Below are 11,149 nucleotides of genomic sequence, written 5' to 3' on the forward strand. Positions count from 1 at the left end.
GACAAACTTTGGCTTCGTCGACGAAGCCTACTCAATTACCAATTTACCCTTCTCTTAATTAATTAGATCCATATATCACGGTTTAGGTTCCTACACGAACCCCAGGAGTTCAAAACTCCTTGGGTGCTCGAACTGCAGGGAAGTTAGTGGGTTGACTTGGTTTCGGACGACCGAACCATTTTGAACGTATCTTCCTCGAGCACCCGAACCCGTATCAGAGTGCTTTTCACCAACCCGGGCGACCGAACTATACAGTTCAAAATGAGCCCCAGGTGACCAAACACAAGAGTTCGGGGGACCGACTCTATAACCAAGCACCCGAAGTTACGAACAAAGGCTACTGACTTTGATTCGAGCCACCAAAGCATGACACGAGCAACCGAACTTATTTGAATATCTTTTAAAGTTCTATATGTTCGAGCGACCGAACCAAGGTTCAGCCACCCAAATCTGGGCGGGTTAAAAATTATTTACCTGCAGTAAAATCGGGTTAAGTGTGTTTAAACATTTTAAATCTTTTCTAATAATTCCCAACCAGTCCTAAATGGTTATAATTTTACCCCTGCCTATAAATATGGGTTCATTTGTGAGGATTAGTGTGAGATTAGCCAAAATAATTAGTAAAAATCCTCTCTATCTCAAAATCCCATTTTGCCTAAAATACTCTCAATTATTTATTCCCTTGATATATCTTGATCTTGTGAGAGTTTATCGAGTTATCTTGTGTTTATTAGATAGTGCTAATACTCCCATTTGATTGGTTGATTGTGATATTATTTTTTGGGGAGTTTGGCTTAGTTTTATCCCACAGATTTCAATATTATAAATATTGTGTTGGGATAAACTAGAAAGCTTAGGATATTTGCATTATTATTGCAAGTGTCCAATAGCTTGATTTTTTGTTGTGCAAAGATTTTTCAAACAAGCTAATATTTTCAAACTAGTACTGTGCTTATTTCATTGAGAAAAATCTTCTTGAACTAATTTGATAATCATATTCATATCTTTGGAATATGGATTTTCTATTGAACTGTACTTTACTTAGATTCCAAGATACTGCTTGTTTTGAACACTCTTGAGCATATCACTGATTATACCATATTGAGTGTTGTAAGAACAATTATTTGCATCACTGAACTTACATGACCTACATTGTTGATGTGTATGTGATTACACTTATATTTGGTACATATCTGCTTTACATGAAAGCATAATCACTATACCGGTTACTTTGCGAAAAATACTGTTGTATTTCCAAGCATGGCCTGAGGGGGTTTGATCTAGCCCAGAAGGAAGGTTGGGGTCAGTCCTGTGAATTTGACTTAGGGCCTTCTCCGTTTCGCAAGAAAAGTTTGTAAAGGTTGAGGTCAGCCCTATGCTAATTGATCTGGTTGTATTAGGTGCCGCTCCACCTGTTAAGTGAGCATTAGTGGAATCATTGGGCTTGCGAGCTAGAGGCGGGGACGTCGACATAGTTGGCCGAACTCCGATAACATATCATGTCTATTTATATTTCTGCACTTTATATTTACCGCACGTGTATGTTATTGTATGAATGATGCGCCTGATTTAAATTCCACATATTATACTTATCGGCACATTTGAGTAGATTAACCCTAGGTTGTGAATATACTGTTGCTGAACTAGTTGAACCTAGGGGAGAAATTTTTAAATACCAAATTCACCCCCTTCTTAGGAATACACCAAAGTTAACAATTTGTATAAGAGCTATAAGAGCCAAGTTGCACTTGGCTTAACAGCTTTTGTAAAAATATCGCAATGGCTCAATTTGGTATATCCCCATTCAGAGAGGAACGATCACCTTCCAGTCCTCCATCATTTTGTGGTGTTGATTACATCGCCTGGAAAACTAGAATGAGCATATTTGTAAAATCTATGAATTGGAGGGCCTGGCAGGTGATTGATAAGGGAATTTGTATGCCAGTAGAAAATGATATTAATTTTATGCGTATGAATTCATATGCCATGAACATGTTATATCTTGTATTAGATTCTGATATTTTTGTTGAGTTTGTGGCATGTCAAACTGCAAAGGATATCTGGGATGAACTCGAAAGGAAATATGGAGAGTCCTAGGAGAATGAGGCCACCACTCAGGAAGTGGTGAATAATAGGGTAATTGCTTTATCAAATTTAAGGTATATGATTTTATCTCTGCCTCGGTTGATGATTCTTGTGTTGAATGCTGTGATGTATTGTATGTTAAATCATTTGTCAAACCTTGTGATAATACTGTAAATGGTTCATGCGATATTTACTATGAAAAATCTTGTGATGAATCATTTGATTGCTCATGTGATGTTTTGGCTGAAAATTCATGCACTGATTCATATGATAATCCTTGAGTCAAATTGTGTGATGAATCATGTGCTAATTTGATAAATGAAAGCATGCCCTCGTATGAAAAGTTAGATAAAACTTTATTGAAAATGAATAAATTTCTAGCGAAATTATCTAAGCAGAAATCCATTTTGAAGAAGGAAAATAAAAGCATGGCAAAACAATTAAGAAAAATAAAAGATTATTATGCCATCTTAGAAAAGAGAACGATTAAGAAAGTCTTAAAAATTATCTGCTTAGAAAAAGAAATGGATGATTATTCTAGAGCTACACTCGAAGTTAAAAATGAAAAGAATAATCATAATAAACCCTTAAGAATTAAAAAGAAAAACATTTTCAAGAAGGGTTCAACCTTTAAATCCAATAGCTATTTTTATTCCTCATCGAGCGAAAATAAGAGTTGTAAGCATAATCTTTCACGTATTTACAAAACCTGCTTACACTATAAAAGAAAATGGCACATTCTATCTTCATGTCCATCTAGTTGTGCCAGAGGCCTGGATAAGAAAATGAATTGGATTATCATGATGGTGAATCTCTCGAGATCTAAGGAAGATTGAATTCCAATAGAAGTTGTATAAATATTTTAATCTTCCCTTAGTTCCTAGGTTTAGGGATTTCGATGACTAACCATTTAGGAAGTGGTTGTTGCTTAAAATGAAAATTTTAGTATATGCATTCACTAAACACTGTCTTGTTATATTAAGAATCTTTATCCACTTCCAAATGGACATGACATCTATGCTTGGTATTTAATTCAAAATGCTTAACCCACACTTAAATATAAACATCTTAGCTAAGCATACTTTGTCCATTGCACATAATTGAGCTTTAGGGAATTCGTCTTGCCTTATATCATTTTACCCTAAACTCATTACTCAAAATTAAGTCATCACTCTAGATATAAGTTCCAATGATAATAGGTTTCATATCTATCAAGTGCTAATAAAAAGTCATCCTCCTTGTAACCAAATCAGAGGCATCCACTAGGGGAGTGTTTCCTTTGAGTTTAAATTGTAACTCCTTTAATTTTGGTTCACCATCCCATTCATAGGAAATATTTACCAAACCACGTTCATATTCGGTAAGGTCCCTTCTACTCACCAGTTGTATCCTTGCTTCATAATTATAATTATATCTAAAGGATACATACCACTATTCAAAGAGCTGTTTTTAAAATTCATACTCTCCTAGATGCTCTTTGCGCATACTTGGACATCATTATTAAGCACGAAAATATTTTAGAAAATGTCCACTCATTCTAAATACTCTTCTGAACTTAATAGAAATTTAATTGTTCAGAGTATTTGTTCTTTTTCGTCTTATAAGCTCTCAAAACGTTAAGTCATATCCTTTAGAACTTCATATCCTTTGAAACGAGTTGAATGGGTAAGTTGATTGTAGTAGGTCTTATTCTAGATGAATGCATAAACTTCAAGGAGACCTATGCATTCATCTAGATCCCCGCTTTGGGCATACCCCCCAAGAATTCCACTATCCCTGCTCACTTAAACGGACGGAGCAGAAGCCATCATAACCTTTCCTTACGGGGCAAGGTAAACCCCAGCTCAAATTTCAGGCTGAGCCCAACTGGTCTCCCTTACGGAGCGGAGACTCTACAGTTCAATTTTCGGGCTGAACCGAACCGGTCTCATTTACGGGACTGAGACTCCCCAATTCAATTCAGGGATGAACCCAACCGATACAATAAAAATCATTTTTGTACATATTAAAACGCTTCTAAAATACTAGCATGGATGTACACATTAAACTCTTAAATACATGCACTCTCTAATGATATGTATTATGCTTAGTAGAGGAAGGGTGTTGATCTAAATAATTATTGTACATATAAACATATGAAAATATCAAAATGATTATTATGTTCTCCAACAAAAATTTTTGCTAATAAAAATGTTTGGAAATTTTGGAGTTTAGGCTCAAAGAAAATATTTGTGTAATAAAGGATTTCTTCCAAAAATGTTTATAAAAAATAATCGGAAGAAATCTTAAGGCTGCTCTCAAAAATGATTTTCAAGATAAAACCTAAGTAAGAGTAAAAGCTATGGATTAACAATATGAATGTCGAAAAAGATAAGTGTTCTCTTTCAGAAATTTTTTTTCAAAAATAGAGAGTGAAAGAGATTTCAGAAATTGTTTTTCAAAAATAGAGAGTGAAAGAGAGTAGGAGAGATTAAACCATTTTTCCTCAAAGAAAAAGATTTTACATTAAAAATGGTTTGGGGAACTTTGATTAACAAAATAATTTGAGAGGATTTGGGAGTTCATCAAAGTTACTAATTTAAGGTTATGAAGGGGGTCTTTATTGATTTTCTGAGAATTATGACCGTTAGGGACATATTAGGGATTTTTTAAATTATTTAATTAAGTTTTTACCCTAATTACCGTGGTTAAAACAAGTTAACTCGAGAGATTCGATCGCCCGGTTCTTAGGTCCGGTCGCCTGAATAGACACAAGTCTATTCTTGGGTTCGGGTGATTGAATGCAAGTTCGGGTGGTTGAACCTAGGGCGATTTTCCATTCGTTTGTGACTTCAGGCGCCTAGTCCATGGTTTGGGTTGTCGAACTTCACTATTCAGTCGCTCAAGCGTATTTCGAACTACATGTTCGGTCACTTGGAGGCAGTGGGAAAAGTTAACTTTAAGGTTCAGTTGACCATGGATGATTAGTTCAAATTCGGTCACCTGAGCCTCAGTCAACTTGTTGACTTCTTACTAGTTCGGTCGATCAAGGCATTTATAACCTCCTAGGTTCAGTCGCCCGAAGCTCTTTCTAAGTAGATTTAGGTCCAGATTTTGATTAAAATTTTCCCTTTGTCATATAGGTATGACATTTTAGTTCAAGAGATTTTTCATGAAATTTTTGGGGACCTAAGGTCGGTCTAAGGCTTAGGCTTTTAAATTAAGCTCAAAAAATCTAACGTCAGTCGACCTTCGGTTGACTGAAGTCTGCCCTAAGGTCAAACTATGGTCTTTGGTTCCCTATAGTCAGTCTACGGTTCTGTTTGAACATTCAATTCATATAATGCAGATGCATGCATTATTACAAACTAAAATATAAAAATAACTGCAATTACAAAAGATATATTATGTCTTCTTCTTCTCCTTTGCTCTTTGACATCATGGAATACGCCAGATTTGAGCTTTAAGTTCTGTCTTGGCTTTCATGTTCTCTTGATCTTATGTGAGACCTGAATTATACATGTTCACGCACTAAAACACACATATTAGAGACACATATGTTTGTCAGTATCAAAATAGAGATCAAACTCAAAAAGCCAACAATCACCCTCTTTTTGATGATGACAAACACATAAGAGCAAAATTGGTACAGGCTGAAAAGGCTCCTCCCAACAATATGCATAGAAAATATAAACAGTAAAGTTTAGACATATTCACGAAAGAAGACATTACAAATGATCATGCATTTAATTTTAGCATTCAAGCACAGGCTCAAAAATTTGTCCCTATGTTATTTGCCCTCAAGAAATTTCCCCCTTTTAGTCATAAACATTTTGCTCATAAAAATTATCCTCCTTTTGGCATTAGTAAAAAGGGTTAAGTTAAGTAGAAAATATTTGAATATTTAAAAACACACTTAGCAAGAGAACTTCCCTTTTTGAAAAGAAGTTTCAATTTGTTTAGAAAATACTCTTCTTTTATGGTTTTGACATTTATTTTTCATACAACACAATATAACTGGTTATTAAATAAATGTCATGATAAACATGGTCAAATAAGAAATATACACAAACCAATTCATGTTGAACACAACATAAGACCCGCAAAAAGATTGGAATTTAAAAACATGCGGCATATGATTGCAAGTGTTGGTTTGAGCATAAGAGTGGTCTAACTAGTTTATATGCATTTCATGATGTTGAACTGATTGGTCACACCCAGTTTTGATGATGACAAATAATCTTGGTACTAATGGTTGTACTGAGAATCGCATGCAGGTTCACCTTGTGCACGCTTCAGGACTAAAATACTTATCATGACGGTGTGCGGTGTTCGTGCCGATGAATGAAGAATCTTGTGCTGTATTTGTATTTATTATTCAGTTTCTTCATTCTGAGATGTAATTTTATTATGGACTGTACACTCATATGACTTGTAATAATTTGCATCATGCATGATAGGTAGGTATGCTCAAATCGACCTTAATTGGACTTTAGGTACCTACATGGACCAGAGAAAGACCTTAGGAAACACCCTTCAGTCGACCAAAGGTTGACCGACACCGGATTTTTTTGGTTTCTTCCAAATTGGATCCCAAGTGACCCTAGGACACACACATTTTCACATATACTTGTTAGGCACTTGAATAGGGCTTGTATGCTTCAAGACAGGACCAAAATGCACACTTGGTGCACTTTCGGTCGATCGAACCAGGCAGTTCATTCTACCCTGGTCGACCGAACTAGGCTTGGGTCAACAGTTGAGCAAGGCCTTAGTCGACCGAACCAGGCCTGGGTCAATAGTTGACCAAGGCCCTAGTCGACCGAACCAGAATAGTTCAAAAAGCCCCGGTCTACCGAAACCCTCTCTAGTTAACACTTTGACCACCTGGTCGACCGAACCAGGTAGTTCAAAAAGCCTTGGTCGACACCGAAACCTCCCTGGATCAAAAGTTTGACCATCTCGTCGACCAACCCTTTTTGTACTCCAACTACCTCATCGATCGGAGGGTCCTTGGGAGAAATCCCAGCGATCTGGTCGACCGAACCAGCCAGTTCAAATTGGCCTGGTCGACCGAACCTCGAAAAATTGAGAAATCGCCCTCTCCTGATTGACCGAACCCTTAGTTCAAAAGTCCCCTAGTCGACCGAACCATATGATACTTGGTCGACCGAACCTATTCTGGTCGACCGGACCTCTTGGGTTGCCTTGATTTTTACCGTGGTTAAACATATTTTGAACAGGGTTAATTATTTTAAAATGATTTAAAACTTTCCTAATAATGCCCAATAGGTCCCCAACGGTCAAAAATACCTCCTTACCTATATATACTCATTCATTTATCATTATTAGCAGGGGATTAACAAACTTGAGTAGGGCAAACTCTTTCAACTCTCAAAATCCTATATTAGCCAAATACTTCTTGTAAACACTCATGTCGAGACGTCCTGGGTGCGCGTGTGCCCCGGGGGGCGAAATAAAAATCAATTTTTAATTTTCAAGGGAAAATAAAGAATGTCGGAGTCACCACTAACCTTTTAGTGTGGTTAGAACACATGATTACTACCCCGTTAGGGGTAGAGTGGGTCTACGTTACCAGAGCTGGGGTCGGGAGTTCGGTTACGCGAGAGGAAGGTACGAGCACCCCCTACGCGCCCGTTCTTACGAACGGTACCTAATTAATTTGAAATTATTCCTAAATTAATCTAATAAGTCTTTAAATTACTCCTTTTTATGAATTTATAAATACACATAAAAATAAATAAATAAATAAATATAATATATACATATATATTCCCTAAGAGCTTAAAGGTACGTGAAGCTCGAAGGCTCATACCCCCGCAATAAAATCATAGGGATAGAAAATCATGAAAATAATATAATATTATAAAATAATAAATACAATAATACATAATACAAAATATTAATATACCATAGAAGCAAAAATACTAAGAATATCTACTATGGATATTAATAGGAAATGATAACAATGGTGACAATAATAGAGACATACTACAATAATAACAACCCTATACTAATAATATTACATTAATAATACAACCGGATACTATAATAGCATGTACATAATAATATCACAACACTACTACATAAATAATAATATTATAATAATTATATAACACGCACTAACAACACATAATCACAATAACACTGCCCTGATGGTAATCTCATATTAACAATAATAACACATCAATAATATAATAGTAATGATACCATAATGATTTAGCACATAATAATAATAATAATAAATGACAATAATAGCAATAAGATATGCACAAGACACACATATGTAAACACTTAATTAAGGAAACCAACCGAACTTAGGATTAAAATATGTAAACTAATGAAAAGGGCAAGAAAATGATTGAATTTATGGAAACGAGTTATCTCTAAAATTAATGCGTACCTATTCAATATGACTACCAAAATTAACACACAACCTTAACTATACAAATATTAAATATAAAGTGAGTACAATAATGACCAAAAACGCTAAGTCATAATTTATATGGAAGCAATTTTAACCCTAAAAGTACACAAAGATACTATGAAGTGATCAAAACCCTAATAAATATGAACATGACATAATCCAAACTCTAAAAAAAAAACCTAAACCGTGATAATGTGAAATACTTAAAATCCTATTAAATATAAACATTAAATAATCAAGACCCTAACGATACTACTACATGATAATGAACCATAGTATATACAACACAAAATAATAAATCATAATATTATATAGATATGTACAATGACAAACCATAATAGATATGAATATGCATATATGATAACAAAACAATATGAAACAATGAGCCTTAATATGGAAACTAATAAAAATCTTAAAATATGCTTAAATAATAACATAACATAATTACAACCCTAAATATTAATATGCCAAATATGAAATAAACATTAAATATGTCCAATAATAATAACACTACATATAAACATTAAGTATGACGTACAATAACAAAAACCCTAAGTATGTAAATATCAAACAACAATGCCCTTAATTAAATAAATACAAAGATGAAGACTACCCTAAATGCACAAACATTTAAACATTCAATAATAACAAAAATAACCCTAAATATGAAAATCGAACAATTAAGATAGTCATAACAATAAAAAAAACTCACCATATGAATATAATAACAAAAACCTTAATCATGAATTCTTGTATATACAACAACAATGACTGTTTTAAATATGCACACATATATGTTTACATGCAACACCAATAAATACAAAAACTCAAAGTAATTAAACTTGAACACACATTAATAAAGAAAACTCTACAAAAAGATATGAGCCTAAATATTAACAAATATTATATAAAAATATTCCCAAACAATATTATATGTCAAAAAAAATTTAAACTTTAAATATTGAGACAAGTTAATAAGACTTCTACAAATAATAACAAAATAAAGTAAAAACATTAAAAATAAAATACGATAAAAATAAGAAAGGTCCTGCACACACATGAACAACAATCGTTAAATACTATAAAAAATAATAATAATAATAATATTCAGTATTTTAAAATGTATGACAAACACAATAAAAATCCAAACTTGAATGAACCTATTTACATATATATACATACATGTATGCCTGCAAGAATAAACAACCAATTCAATACCTCAGAATATATTAAAATAAACAAAGATGTATAATAATAAAAAAAAAACAAAAAAAAAAAAGAAAAAATACGTGCTTGTGTGTGTTGGGTCAGTACAGTGTGTGTGCGTGTGTATTTACTGGGTGTGTGAGTGTGTACAGGGGAGCTTACAGAGGGGCTGTGTTCGGGAAGGCAACAGCAGTGCTGCGTGTGGCGGGATTGCGTCGGCGACGAGTAAGGAGCAACGAGAGCAGAGGAGTCTTCGGGTTGTTGTTTGAAGGCTGGAGAAGCCTCGGGTTGTTGCGGGTAGGAGCTGGTGCTCGTGGTGGTCTGCTGCAGACAGTGATGGAGAGAACTGAGGTAGGGGGTCGAGTGAGTCCGATGGGAGAGCCGAGGGTAAGCGTGAAGATTATGGGGAGTGGCTGGTTTGCTGCTATGGGTTTTGGCAGTGACGCCAACGAGGTAAGAAGTAGAGGCTGGAAAGATGGGGTTGTAGCATGTGGTATGAGCAGAGGGTGACTGAGATTAAGGGAAAAGGCTGAGGGGGTTGGGTGCTTGCTGGGATCCAAGGAAGAAGAGGCTTTTTTTTTTCTTGGCGTTCTCGGCTGTGTGAGAAGGAGAGAGAGAGGAGAAGATGGTGCCCCCGCTTTGTGTGTGCTTGGCCTCTCCCTTTATGAAAGAATTTTTTGAAAACCCTAAAAAAAACTTCCTTTTTTGATTTTATTTTTATTTTTCTCTTTTTTTATGCTTTTATTCTTATGGTAATAATGAAAATGGAAATAACAATAATAATAATAATTATCATAATAATATAAGTATCAATAAGGTAATAATAATAATAATACTACTACTACTAATAGTAAATAATAATAAATAATTATGGTAAAAATAAAAATAAAAATAATAAAGATATTATCAGTAAAATAATAATAATAATAATAATAATAATACTAATAAAAATAGAGTAATAATACAAAAAGTAATAATTAATAATAATAATAATAATAATAATAATAATAATAATAATAATAATGATAACATTTCTAATAAAGATACAGATAATAAAAATAATAATACCCAAAATAAGATACTAATGCTAATAATAATAATAATAATAAAATAATAATAATAATTATAATAATAATAAGGTAATAGAGATAACTAACAATAATAGTAATAATAATCCAGAATAATTATAGTAAATTAATACTAATAATAAATAAATAAATAAAAAGTAATAATAAAATAACGAAAGTAAAAATACTAATAATAATAAAACAATAAAAGGGAACCCCTTGTTCATTTTGGCTAGGGCAAAAATAGGGTGTCTACAACTCACATACTCTTCAATCTTGATTTCGCTAAGCATTGTGAGTATTTTTATAAGACTATAGTGCGTAATCTCTCTAACTAATACTCTCTTTTAGAATAAAGTTTGAT

This window comes from Malania oleifera, chromosome 8 (assembly GCF_029873635.1).
Source record: "Malania oleifera isolate guangnan ecotype guangnan chromosome 8, ASM2987363v1, whole genome shotgun sequence".
Classification (NCBI taxonomy): domain Eukaryota; kingdom Viridiplantae; phylum Streptophyta; class Magnoliopsida; order Santalales; family Ximeniaceae; genus Malania; species Malania oleifera.